Here is a 12,606-nt window from a genome sequence, read left to right as displayed (position 1 = left end):
GAAGGTTCATAGAAAGGGAATTTTTGTTTCTTTGGAATATAGTGGGTACAAAAAATGAGTGTGAAAAAGCGATGAAATGTGATAAAATCTTGGGAAAGTTTGCTCAGTTTTGATGGGCTTTTTTTGTTTTTGATTTTGTTTTCATTTACTGTGGGTTGCCTTGACCTCTGTATGGCATTCTGTGTAATCCGCACAGCTTTTGTGTTTTACCAGAATAATTTTCTGTGCTTTGTGTTCGTTTTATTATGTCCTTGATTATTTGAAAACAACAACAAAGGTTCCTCATTAATGAAAGAGGTACAGTTCTTTACAATCATGCTACTTTTTATGTTTATTTTAAAATGTTTTATTGTCATGTTCAAATGAGTAAACAAGTATTATTTCTATCTTACATGCTTAAATCTCCTGACTACAGTTAAGGAAAAAAAAACGGCCTTCCTAAAATTGAATACTAAATGTAAAATGAAATAAAAGAAAATACAACTGTCATATTTTTTACACTAAAAATTATCTTTGAGATTTCCCAGAGGGTTTCTGAAAAATCACATAGATGTAGTCTACCTTATAAAAGAGAGGTGCCAAAAATAGATTTATTTGATATGTTAACATTAATGAATTTTATGAAGATGTCAAATCTGAAGAGATGTCCTTCTGTTCCTAGGTTAAATTTTCATGGGAATATTGTTGTTAATATGAGGAAATTGTATGGTTCCTAGGGATGTGTCAATGCCCTAAACTCTCCCAGACAGGTTTTCTATTTATGAGAGTTCTGATGCAGCTTTGCCTTATGATATTAGGTAGCACTGTTTTCTTATTCTTTGTCTCCATGCATGATTGGAATCTCTTATTGAGTATTACATTCATGGCAATATAGTTATTTGCATAGATTAGCTAAGAATTTACTATCCTTCTCCAGGGTGTAATCGGAAACATCGGTTTATATAGCCAAGTCTTTTTCTGGAATGTCATATTTGACAATGATGTTTACTTAATCAGCAATGGCCAGCCACTTCTAAATAACTGTTTGCCTTTTTGTAGAAGTTAACAAAGCTCCTTCGGAAAATTGGCCTGATATCTGGCTTTTAGAGTTTCCAAACTTAAAAGTGACTGAGTAAGTTCACTTTTAGGCTGGACCAAGAAGCTTGGGATATTATGAGACCTTGCAAAGTAAGGCATTAATCCAATATATAGGTACAGTAGATGAAATCCAGTAGAGTTTCTTGGCTTGGCTTTCTATTCTGAAGATGCTATTAAAAAGCCAGTCTGACAACACTATGGTGGTTACCAGAGGGGAAAGGGGGAAGGCAGAGGGTAAAGAAGGTTAAATATGTAGTGATGGAAGGAGATTCAGCTTTGGGTGGTGAACACACAATGCAATATATAGACGGTGGATCATAGAATTGTGCATTTGAAACTTGCATAATGTCATTAATCAATGTCACTCCAACAAATTTAATTAAAACAAAACATTCACTTCAAAAAAAAAAAAAATCCAGTCTGAAATATCTCACATAAAATTCCAGCAAAGCAAACACACAAAGATCTGTATGGTAGATCAACACCCTTGATGCACCTACATCAATAATCAGGGTAAATCGACTGAGATCAGTATTTTGTAATCAAGAAAAATATTTGAGATCATTTTTGATCAAATGAAAGAGACTTGAAAAAAATGTATTATAATGTACACTTGTACTATACTGGAATAGTATGTGTTGTGAACATCACACCTTTCTGAACTGTCTGATTTTAGCCCTGTTCATTATGTTGAACTATTTTGTACCTCTTTGTTAATTGTTAGTAACCAATAGCCGAACTGTGTCTTTTCCAGAGAGTTCTCATCGACCTTTACTCCCCTTTGTGGAAAAAACAATGTATGTTCATTTTCAATTCAATTCCTTTATTCCATATAAATGTGTGTGTGTGTGTGTGTGTGTGTGTGTGTGTGTAACTTTCCCTTTGAACTGGTTCTACTATCTGCCTAGTTTCCTCAAAACTTTAACATGTTTATTTTTACATCTGTGTAACAGTCCAATCTTTTTTCTGAATATTATGTTTCTACAGTACTATACAAGTGTCAGCTGCTACTGATCATTATCAATGTTTTGGATCTGCCCTTAGTCACTTCTGAAGGACTGTGAAGAAACAACAGTAACAGTAATGCAAAAAAAATTAAAAGCAAAAAAACTTTATCATTGTGTCTATTTAATGAAGTGTGGATGACTATTTTGCATTAAATTAAATATGTTTTGTTTCATTTAAGGTGATTAGGAAAAAATGTCTTTATTGATTAGTGGCGTGATTCACTAGTTAGGAACACAGCATTTCCAAGTTTATTCCTACATTCACCATTGTCTCTGCCCAGGCCCTCATCTGAATAAACGTCGTACGTATCCTGTTTGCCTTGCCTCACCTGCCCTACACCAGTTCTCACAAATTGCTAACAGCTCTGATGTTTCTTCTGCTAGCTTTTGCTCTAGTCTTGGATAATTTTCACTGGGTCTTGCTCATTTAAGTATGTTTTTTTTTTTTAATATTCTATTTTTACCTTATGTGTTCCTATTATTTATTTTTTCTCTTTGTAACCCTTGTTTCTGTAACTTTAGGAGCTTACTTTTTCTCATCTAGAACCCTAACCAAAAAGTAAATACCACTAAAATATTGAAGGGATTACTGAGATTATTTCAACAAAAAGGTACATCTATTGTGGGACACTTTATCATATAATATATAAACCAAGTTTTGGAAACAAGATGAAATGTACATGGAAATCATCTGAGTTGTCCCATGTCGTATGAAAGATGAATGCAAGTAGTTTATAGTCTTGGTGATAAAATAGATTATAATACTCAAAACAAGCAATGAACAATTTTAGGTAGTTAAATAGATTAGATAGGTAGACAGATAGATGATAGAAATATATATCAACATTTCTATCTAGTCTATCTGTCTGTCTATCTATCTATCTATCTATCTATCTATCTATCTATCTATCTATCTATCATCTATCTATCTAACTATCACCTATCATCTGAGAGAGCCAGATTTGTTCTCTGTTGGTTCCAAATGACAGTGCTCTGGACAAAAGTTTGAATAGTAAAGTACTTTGAAATGGTTTTATGGTCCCTGAGGTATTTGAATGGCTGCTTACTAGCGTGGGTGGATCTGTAAATCACAGACAATGAAAGTAAAAGAATGACTCGTGTGAAAGTGCCAAGTGGGATGCAGATCTATCTGGGCAGAAGCTGCCTGAGTGGGCACCTGTATCTGCCATGTGCCAGAATTGTGGCTTTGGCAAGCTCTTTGAGCTTTATTGGTACACTCACATAATAAAGACAACATCACCTTCCTAGAAGGTTGTCCTACGATTTGGAGATAAAATGCATAAATGTCTCATATCTAATTATAATTTACAAAACAGCAGTCATTATTATTTTTCTTGGAACCAACTGTCTCCAGCCTTCAGTTTTTGAAGGTGTGTGTGTGTGTGTGTGTGTGTGTGTGTGTGTGTGTGTGTGTGTATCTGTGCGTCTGTTTGTCTGTCTAGGGGAGTGCATCTATAAAATAGAGCATTTCATTACATTGAATCACTACTTGTTATCTATAGAGAGAAGTGTATGTCAGCCTCATCCCACTTGCTTCATTCCTCTTATCTGTGCATTCCAGACTTTGGCCATCATGTGATTTCTCTGGCCACTTTGACAGAAGTCAGTTCCAGAAGCTGGGACCAAGTAATTCAGGAGTTAAAGCTTGATTGAATGTGTACTGTGTAAAAGCAAATGCTCTTCTTTTGTTTTCTAAGGCAGATTTGAGCCACGGTCATCAAGGAAGAGTGACAGTTCCCTGAGGTTGGTGCCACAGTTGTCCAGGGCTGACACCAAGACTGGGTGTTTCTCTAGCTTTTTGGATGAATATACATACTTAAAATCAGGGGATCTTCATGGAAATTTCATTTGGACTCTGGCCTTTCAAAAAAGTGACTATCATGTTTTTTGTGCTGCCTGGAAGAAAAATATTGCAACAGGCCAAGGAGTATTGACACATTGCTGTGTTTCTGTGGGTTTACTGCCAAAAATGTGGGTAAAGCAGATGACTCTCAGGCTGTCGTGTTTATTAGAAGGAGATTATGTGGAAACTACAATATGAGTATGTATATGTTTTAACATAGACATTTCTGGCTAGGGCCAAATTTGAGTTCTTTTGTCTTCTCTCCCATATGGGGCACAACTACAATGAGTAGAGGGTACGGGGAGAGACACAGGATATAGCTTCCAATAGGGCAATTTAGATGGAGGTATACTCAGTCTTGGTCTAATCTAATCTCCAAATCAATCAGTGTAACTCTGAGCTACATTTTCAAAACTTATTCAACTAATTATTCATCTTTAATTTAGCATCTGCCTTAGAGAAACAAGTTCAGTATTGCTAAGAATTGCTTAGATAATATTTTCTTAGTGTCTTCTATGTACAGGGTGCTATACTGGGTACTGGAAGGGATACCCAGAAGTATGAATATAAAAACAGATTTTAAGGAGTTTACAGTCAAGTTATATAAAAGCACATAACTTGGAGTATTATGTGTCCAGTAAAGATAGCTCACACCTTTGGATGTTTAATGTTTACTGTGTACCAGGTTTTATTTGGTTTGAATTACAAGTATTACTCATTTAATTTTCACCACAACCCTTTAAATTAGATAATACTGTTATCCCAATTCACAGATGGAAAAACAGTCAGTTTCAGTAACATGTCCAAGGCCACAGCTAATGAACAGGCTTGATAGGGTGTGAGGCCAGGATATTTGATTGATGAGCATATGCCTCCAGCCATTTTATTTACTCATAGGAAAGACAATGTCTGTTTTAAGAGCCAGGAGTATTAGGTCTCAGTGAACTGGTTTTGAAAAGGAAGAATTTACACTGGACTTTTAAAGACAGATAAGATATATTGGAATTTAAGCTGGTACAGTAGAAGGGAGATAGGCCAATAACCTACTACGAGGATAAACTTTGGCAAAGTATATATGAGTTCATTGTTTTAAAATCTGACCATCCATCCTCCTCTATCCATCCATCCCTTTCCATATTTCTATCTCACTTTAATTCTCAGTATAAGTCTCGTCACAGCGGCAGAATGCAGCTCTGAGTCATGAAGAATGATATAAACTGCTGTAGTCTGGGGATGAGAGGTGGTTATGAGAGCTTATGTCCTCTTTTCTGTCATTCTGATGGAAGGAACTGAGTCCAGAGGAATTGGAGTATGAAAAACCATGGGAGCTACAACTTTCACTTCTACCTAATACAATTTCAGTAATAGATGGCTCATTTAACTAAAACTTTTAGTTCCATACTTTTTAAAATACAAAATGAGGAATGGTTCTCACAAAAAATTCTGTTTATGTACTTTATCAACTCTAGGAGGAGGGAGAGAAGAAGTGACTCTGTTAGAACGTGCTTTCTATGTAAAAAGCTAACCTCCCTTACTTCAACCTCTTTATTGAGAGGGTCGCCATATCGCCAAAGTAAAAATTATAAAGTCCACTTCATCCCCAAGATACATGGTACAAGATAATCATAGAACCACAAACTTTTAAACCAGGAAAAAAAACATAGAAACAATGTTATTTATTGTATTCATGAGAAAAAAGACTTCCCCAAATCATAGCTCTGGTTGGTGGCAGAGGCTTTATTGGAACAATTTCCTCTGCAAGTAGATTTCTTACTGTATATAGAGCTCATATGTCATTTAATCATTCATGCCTTTTATGATGACCCTGATGCCCAGTTCAAGCTGAGATTGATATTGATACATTCTTATTAATGTATTATATTTTCAGTGATTTTGTAAACCCCTACTCTTCATACCCCATAGCATCTGGCTGAGTCTCTTGCACAAAATCAATACACTTGATTAACTGGCTGATGTAGGGAAGCAGGGGGGCAGACCCAAATTACTTGTTTTTGGATGAAGATATGAAAATCGGCAGATTCTTAATCTTGAGGCTTTCAGTGGCTACTCAAAACCTGGAGATTGACGTGTGGAGGGAAGTGAAATTGAAAATTTACTTTAAAATTTGTGTGAACAAGAGGGAGTGAATGTGAAGATTCACTTTAATCCTGACATCAAAAGGGAATCTATGGAAGGAAGCCTCCTATTAAATGAAACTCGAAATAAAAATAAATAAAACTTGGCGTGAATACCCTTGCTAACGGAAGTTGCTGAATCTCCCGACACCTCTTACAGAGATTAATCCCTTCCTACAGGCCAAAAATCTAATTATAAACCATTCTAATTAGTCCGGAAGTAGGACTGCTGTTCTTTTTGGAGAAAAAGGTGTAGGAAGGGATGCTACTACTGCATGAGAACTCCAGAATGAGGCAGAAAGAATTTAGGTGTTAATGCAAGTCAGTCGTCGCATACTGTAAACCTTATTTGCCTGCATCAGCTGGCTACTGCCTATATGTTTTTATGGGGCATCTGCAGTTTATTTTGCTGCTTTAAGTTTGCTATAGCTCCAGTTTCATTGTAGCAAACGTTTAAACATAAAATAAGTGTTATGTAAAATATTATTTTGACTTTACATTAAATGGCTCTTCAAAACTTTCAAGTGCTCTAGGGCAAAAAGAAGGAAATCTTCTAGGGAAAAGCTTAATATTTCAGATATAATGAGTTTGTTTTACATTATCTTTCTTATTTTTTTTTTCCTCTGGACTATTTTCACTTGGGTTCCTTTCATATCCCAGTTAGCAAAGGAATTGACCAGAACTAAGAACAGCCCTAGAGCAATAGCTAAAATTCCGCTGTGCTTGTCAGATACTGTCTGACCACTGGTTACTGCCCAAGGGGAATTTGTTTCCTTTATAAACTTTTTGGAGGGTTTTCATCACCAGGGAAACAGCCTTATTGTCTCTCTTGAGAAACTTCAAAATGGTATTGAGGAAAGCATGAGTTTCTTAATTTTCTTTTTTTATTATTTTTATGTCTTGGGTCGGCATGCTATCTTAAAGGGTGAGATGAAAGAAAGACCTCTCCGTAATACTGAAATCAGGAAAATAGTATACTAATTGATGATACAAATGTGATCTACCTAGAAATTCGCCTCAGGCAAAAGTCTACATGAATCAAGCTGGATAAGTACAACAGGATTCTATCCTTTCCCTTAAATTTTACCAATGGAAAATATGCAAATGCATCAATTCTGTACTATGGAAAAAGTTGGGATTCAATAGATTCTATTAGTCAGACAGAGTCTCATGAGGAAACAGAATTCACCCCGGGTTCAAATGACACGAATGAAAGGACGTTTTACAGAGGTGAGGGCAGGTTTAGGGGCACAAAGAGAAGATAGTAAGGCACTCAGAGATTAACAACAATTTCAGGCACTTGGAGAGTAGCAACCCATCTTTAAGGCCAAAGGACTTTAGGGGAGGCAATATTGCTAGTGTTACCCACTGGGAACTGGAAATATGGAAGAAGTGGCACACTGTAGGACCACAGGGTGGGGCGGACATGTATGTAGAAGTGCTTGTGTTAGCAGGGAGCAGGTGCAAATGGAGAATAGCCAGCACTCCCGAAACGAATGTACAGATTAGTAGGTGTTCTAGATAGATTTCTCTTAGTCTACATGAATTGGAAACTCAGAAATAATGCATTTCTATTTTATGCTTTACATTTTTTATACCTTTTTTTAATTGCACACTCTCCTTGATGCTTCACTTTTAAGGAGGCACTTATTACCTGGTTTGTGCAAGTATAAGGTCAGCATGTGAAAGTTGGTGTCTCTTTACGTTTTACACCCTTGTTGCCTCGTTACTTTATCTTATTCCCTGCCCAATGGGATGATGTAGTGATATAGGTAGGGTCTACCTGGAGAGGATTGATAAAGAGATTCCAGGTGAGAAGTCAGGATCACAGTCAGATAGGGACTGTCATGTGGAACTGTAAGCAAAAATGCAAACATAGGAATCTGAGAACAGAAATAATTATTTTAACTACTACAGTGTTCCTGATAGTCTAGTCTGATATTCTGTGACTGATGTTCTAGTCACATTTAACTTCCCATTATCTCCTCCCCAGACCCAAATATTTCAGGAGCTTCCCTTTTTGAAGTTAGGTGCTTCCATGCCTCTTGACTTGGACATCTATTTGTCTGGCCAATCTACCCAGAACATTCTCCATTTTAGTCTTCATCTTGAGCTGTCTACTTAAGTTTTGTATAGCTCTAATTTCATTGTAGGGTCAACTTGTCCATATCTGTGAGTCCTCCCTCTAAGAGAATTGATCATTTTCTTAGCTGGAATATTAATTCCTTTAAGACTAGGAGTATGCTGTATCTGAGTACCTATTATGCCATATATAAAGTTAAATAACAAAGTATCTGAATTGTGGCTTGGAATGCTGGTCATTGTTTACACTGTTTACCAATATTTACAGTTCTCCTTCTAAAGACATGGTAGTATTGCATCCCCATTCCCTTTTGAAGTTAGGTATGGACATGTTACTTGCTCAGGCCAAAGAAATGTGATGTTAAGTGATACATTTCATGTTGAAGGAGAAGACTTTAGAACTAGTACATGATTGCCTATATTTCCTTTCAACTTTCAAAATGTTCTAAATATCGGAGCTTCATTGATATGCCAGCTTGAATGAGTAAGATGTGCCATTGAGACTCTAATTGACTCAAAGTTAGGAAAGTGAAAGGGAAACAATTTGTTTTAACCCACTGTAATTTTGGGTTGTTTATTACTTCAACCTACCCCATAATGACCCCATAATACAACAGTTTTAACAAATAACTGCTTTTGCAGGTGTCCCTGCAAACTTCTTATGGTGAAATCCTCATCCCTGATGTGATCGTATTAGGGGATGGATCCTTTGGGAGTTACAGAGGTCATGAGGGTAGAATTTTCATGAATGGGATTATAAGAATGTTGTTATAAGAAGAGACCTTAGATTGTGCTTCCACTTTCTCTGTCCTCTGACATGTTGAGATATAACAAAAAAGCAGCCATCTACCAACCAAGAAGCTGGTTCTCACCAGAACTCAACCATACTGTCACCCTTATCTCAGACTTCCAGTCTCTAGAACTGCGAGAAATAAATTTCTGTTGTTGATAAGCCACCCAGTCTATTGTAATTTGTTATAGCAGCCCAAACTGACTAAGTGTGTTGGAACTATCTAGTCTGATGGAACAATTTAAATCACCCTAGATAAAAAGAAAAACAAAAAACAAACAAAAATCTTATCAAACAATGTCTCCTAAAATAGTGAACAAAAGCAGCATAAAGGAACCTTAATAGGGGCATACTTTAAAGGATATTAGTAAGAACAGATATATCAGGATGAACAAAGACATGGCCGTTCTTTAGTGTATATGTGTAGAAAGAGGAGGGAAGGGGGCTGTGAAGGAATCTATTTGCCTCTAGTAGAAATTTTGAGATGGAGAACTGTTCTGGAAATATAAATGTGTAAGTAAAGCTGGCCCAGATTATCAAGTGAGTAGAGTTCATAAAATCCTAGCATCAAAGGATTGGGGAAGATCTTCAAAGGTCACTTGGTTCATTCACCTCCTTTGAAGTAGGATCGCACCAAAACCATCCCAGAAAAATGACAAGCTCTTCTATTTTTAAAAATTTCTATAGAAAGAGAGTTTCCCTGACAATACTGTTTTTCAGCTAGTGTTAAAATCTCTGTTCTTAAAAACATGCCTCACTCACATTCAGGACACTTAATATAACACTCAGCATCTGTTTAGTTTCCAAGGTCTGCCATAAAAAATTACCACATATTGGATGGCTTTAAACACAGAAATTTATTCCTCACACTTCTGGAGCCTGGAAGTCTGGAATCAGGATGTCAGCAGGGCCGTGCTCCTTTTGAAGCCTCTAGCAAAGAATCTTTTCTTGCCTCTTCCTAGTTTCTGGTGACTCTCCATTATCCTTGGCTTTTTGTCTTGTAGCTCCATCACTCCAATTCCTGTCTCATTGTCATCTAGCCTTCTTCCCTGCGTTTGTCTCAGTATGTCCTTTATCTCTTTTTATAAGGACATAAGCCATTGCATGCAAAGCCTACAGTAAGGCAATGTGAACTCATACTATTTTAAGTAATTACAATTGCAAAGTCACTATTTATAAATATGGTCATATTCTGAAGTTTTGAATGGACACACATTTTTGTATGGGTACTATTCAATATACTACAGCATCCTTTGTGCTACTTGTCCTGAAGCTGAAAACATCAATGATTTGAATAAAAAAAAAAAATCCACCCGTAATTGATCTTTCTTGTCAGTGTGAATTTTATAGAGCATCTAATGGAGATGATTTTCATTTAATTATTTTTCTTGATGGTTTAAATTAATACAAAATCATTTTTGAATATCAGTATGAACATAGCCATAGCACCAGTTTTTGGTGGGGGGGAAGGGAGAAAACAGCCTAAGACCCAGGAATTGAATTTTGGTAAGTAATAATCTAGTCACACTAGTTGATTGAATGAATGAAATGAACACTCTTGACACATACAATAAGTCAAGATGTATTATGACATAGTGTATAGTGTGGATTTCTCTTAGCCATAAATAATGCAAAAGATACAGAGAAAGGCAAAGTAGGACATACTGAAGTAATCAGGAAGATTTTAGGGAGGAGGGGGAAGACACAAAGAGTAGCTAAGATTTTATAAAAGACATATATTCTATTGGGGGAACTATATGATTAAACAGTAGAATGGACAAAGCAATGTCAGTCAATAGAATTGACTAGACATAGAGGTCTAGCCAGAGAAGAGTGCTGGTAAAGAGAATAGCTGGCCTTTGGTTTATAAAGGTGAACAGGGACCTGCATGTGGAAGACTTTCAATCTCAAATTAACTTCAAGCATTATCTTGTCGGTGCTGGAGAGACCCTGGGAGTATTTGAGCCCTAGAGAGACATGATGCATTTGATGGGGGAGAAGATAAGCTTGGTGACAAAGTGAAGGTTATATTTTAGGTATGGGGGTGTAAAGATTGTTGCAATGGTCCAGTAGAGTTATGAGGAGTTGTTCATATTGAAGATTGGGAAGTAATAGCATGACTGCTATCACATGGAAATGATTAGCTTCATAGAAAACAGTCTACTGAGGAGCTTGTGTGATTTTCTAGTAATGCTCTAGAGAGAACACACTTTCCTTTCCTGTGTATACCTTCATTCCTCAGGATATAAGAACATCACTGTAATTCCCAATGTGTGAAATCTGCTTCTTTGGCTGCTCCCTTTAACCTCAGTTTCATTTAAAAGAATAAAGAAAAATACATTTGCAGCCCTCACTGTTGGGAAAAATCTCCTTATTCAGCAAAAGATAATGTAAGGTTGCCCTGTTAACTCAGCCTTGCACAAAACATTCCTGTCAGTTGGCATGAGCTTTGTTCCTTTCACCTCAGGCAGGTGGTAAAGGCATTTTGCAGAGGAAGATTCCAAATTAGGTTAAGCACCAAAATAGGGAAATGGCCTGGCTCACCCTGGAGGGGAAAGATTGGACTGCTGAAGTATATCCAAGTTCACCTCTTAAAGCCATGTTGTGGTGCAGCTCTAGGGAGAATAAAAATAGAGAAAATGGTTGACTATGATACCTTTCCAACTTTCTTTACACTGGATTTGGCCTAATGTTCTGGGGCATGGACACCCCGTAAATGACTGTCTGCCTTATTCCAGCAAGACATTGCTTTCTCTGGGCTGTCCTAATGTCACTTCCTTCTAAACGCATTGTATACTTTTCATCCCAGGGACTGTGCATATTAACAGTCTTCTAGGAGGCTAAAACTTTCATAAGACACACAAAGATGATATTCCAGTGGTGAAATACAAGATCCCAGAGAGTATGTATTTATAGACATTACACACACACACACACACACACACACACACACACACACACACACACAGAAACCTAAGACTAAACATGTTATACATACGCATAGGAGTTGTGATTAAACAATATGGTGAATGCTGCTGCTGAGTGCCATTCAATGGAAAGGCAGGGATCTTCAATACAGAAACTGTGCTTCAAACCTTAGTAACAGTGTGTCACAAGTTTCAACATTTTTGGAGCAGTCAGTTGGGTGTGACTATGGTTGAGAGAAGGTGTGTTTAAAAGTGTGTCATAAATCATTCTCCATCATGACCATGCTCTATGTCACACATCACTTCTGGTATATGGCAATTTCTGTCAAATGAAAACATTACAGTGTGTCTTCCTCCACCTTATGCACTGGGTCTGGCACCCTGCGACTTCTGGCTCTTCCCCAAAGTCAAAATGACCAGGAAGGGTAAATGTTTTGAATTGATGCCGGACATTGAGGCAGCCAGGACAGGGCAACTAAAAACTCTCACAAAAGAGAACTTACAGAACTGCTTCAGAAAGTGGCAAGAATGATGGGATAAGCGTGTTCAAAGAAAGGGGGAGTATATTGAGGGGAATTACTTGCAATGTGTCTTCTACTATAATAATCTTTTGTTTTATTTAAACATTCTCTATTTTTTTATCATACCTTGTGAGTATGTGTGTGAGTGCTTACTTGTATAAGTTTTAGCCTTAGCTATTTTCTTAACTTCTTAATATATAATT

The sequence above is a fragment of the Rhinolophus hipposideros genome (genome assembly GCF_964194185.1).
Source record: "Rhinolophus hipposideros genome assembly, chromosome: 17".
Classification (NCBI taxonomy): Eukaryota; Metazoa; Chordata; class Mammalia; order Chiroptera; family Rhinolophidae; genus Rhinolophus; species Rhinolophus hipposideros.
This window is presented reverse-complemented; position numbering follows the sequence as displayed.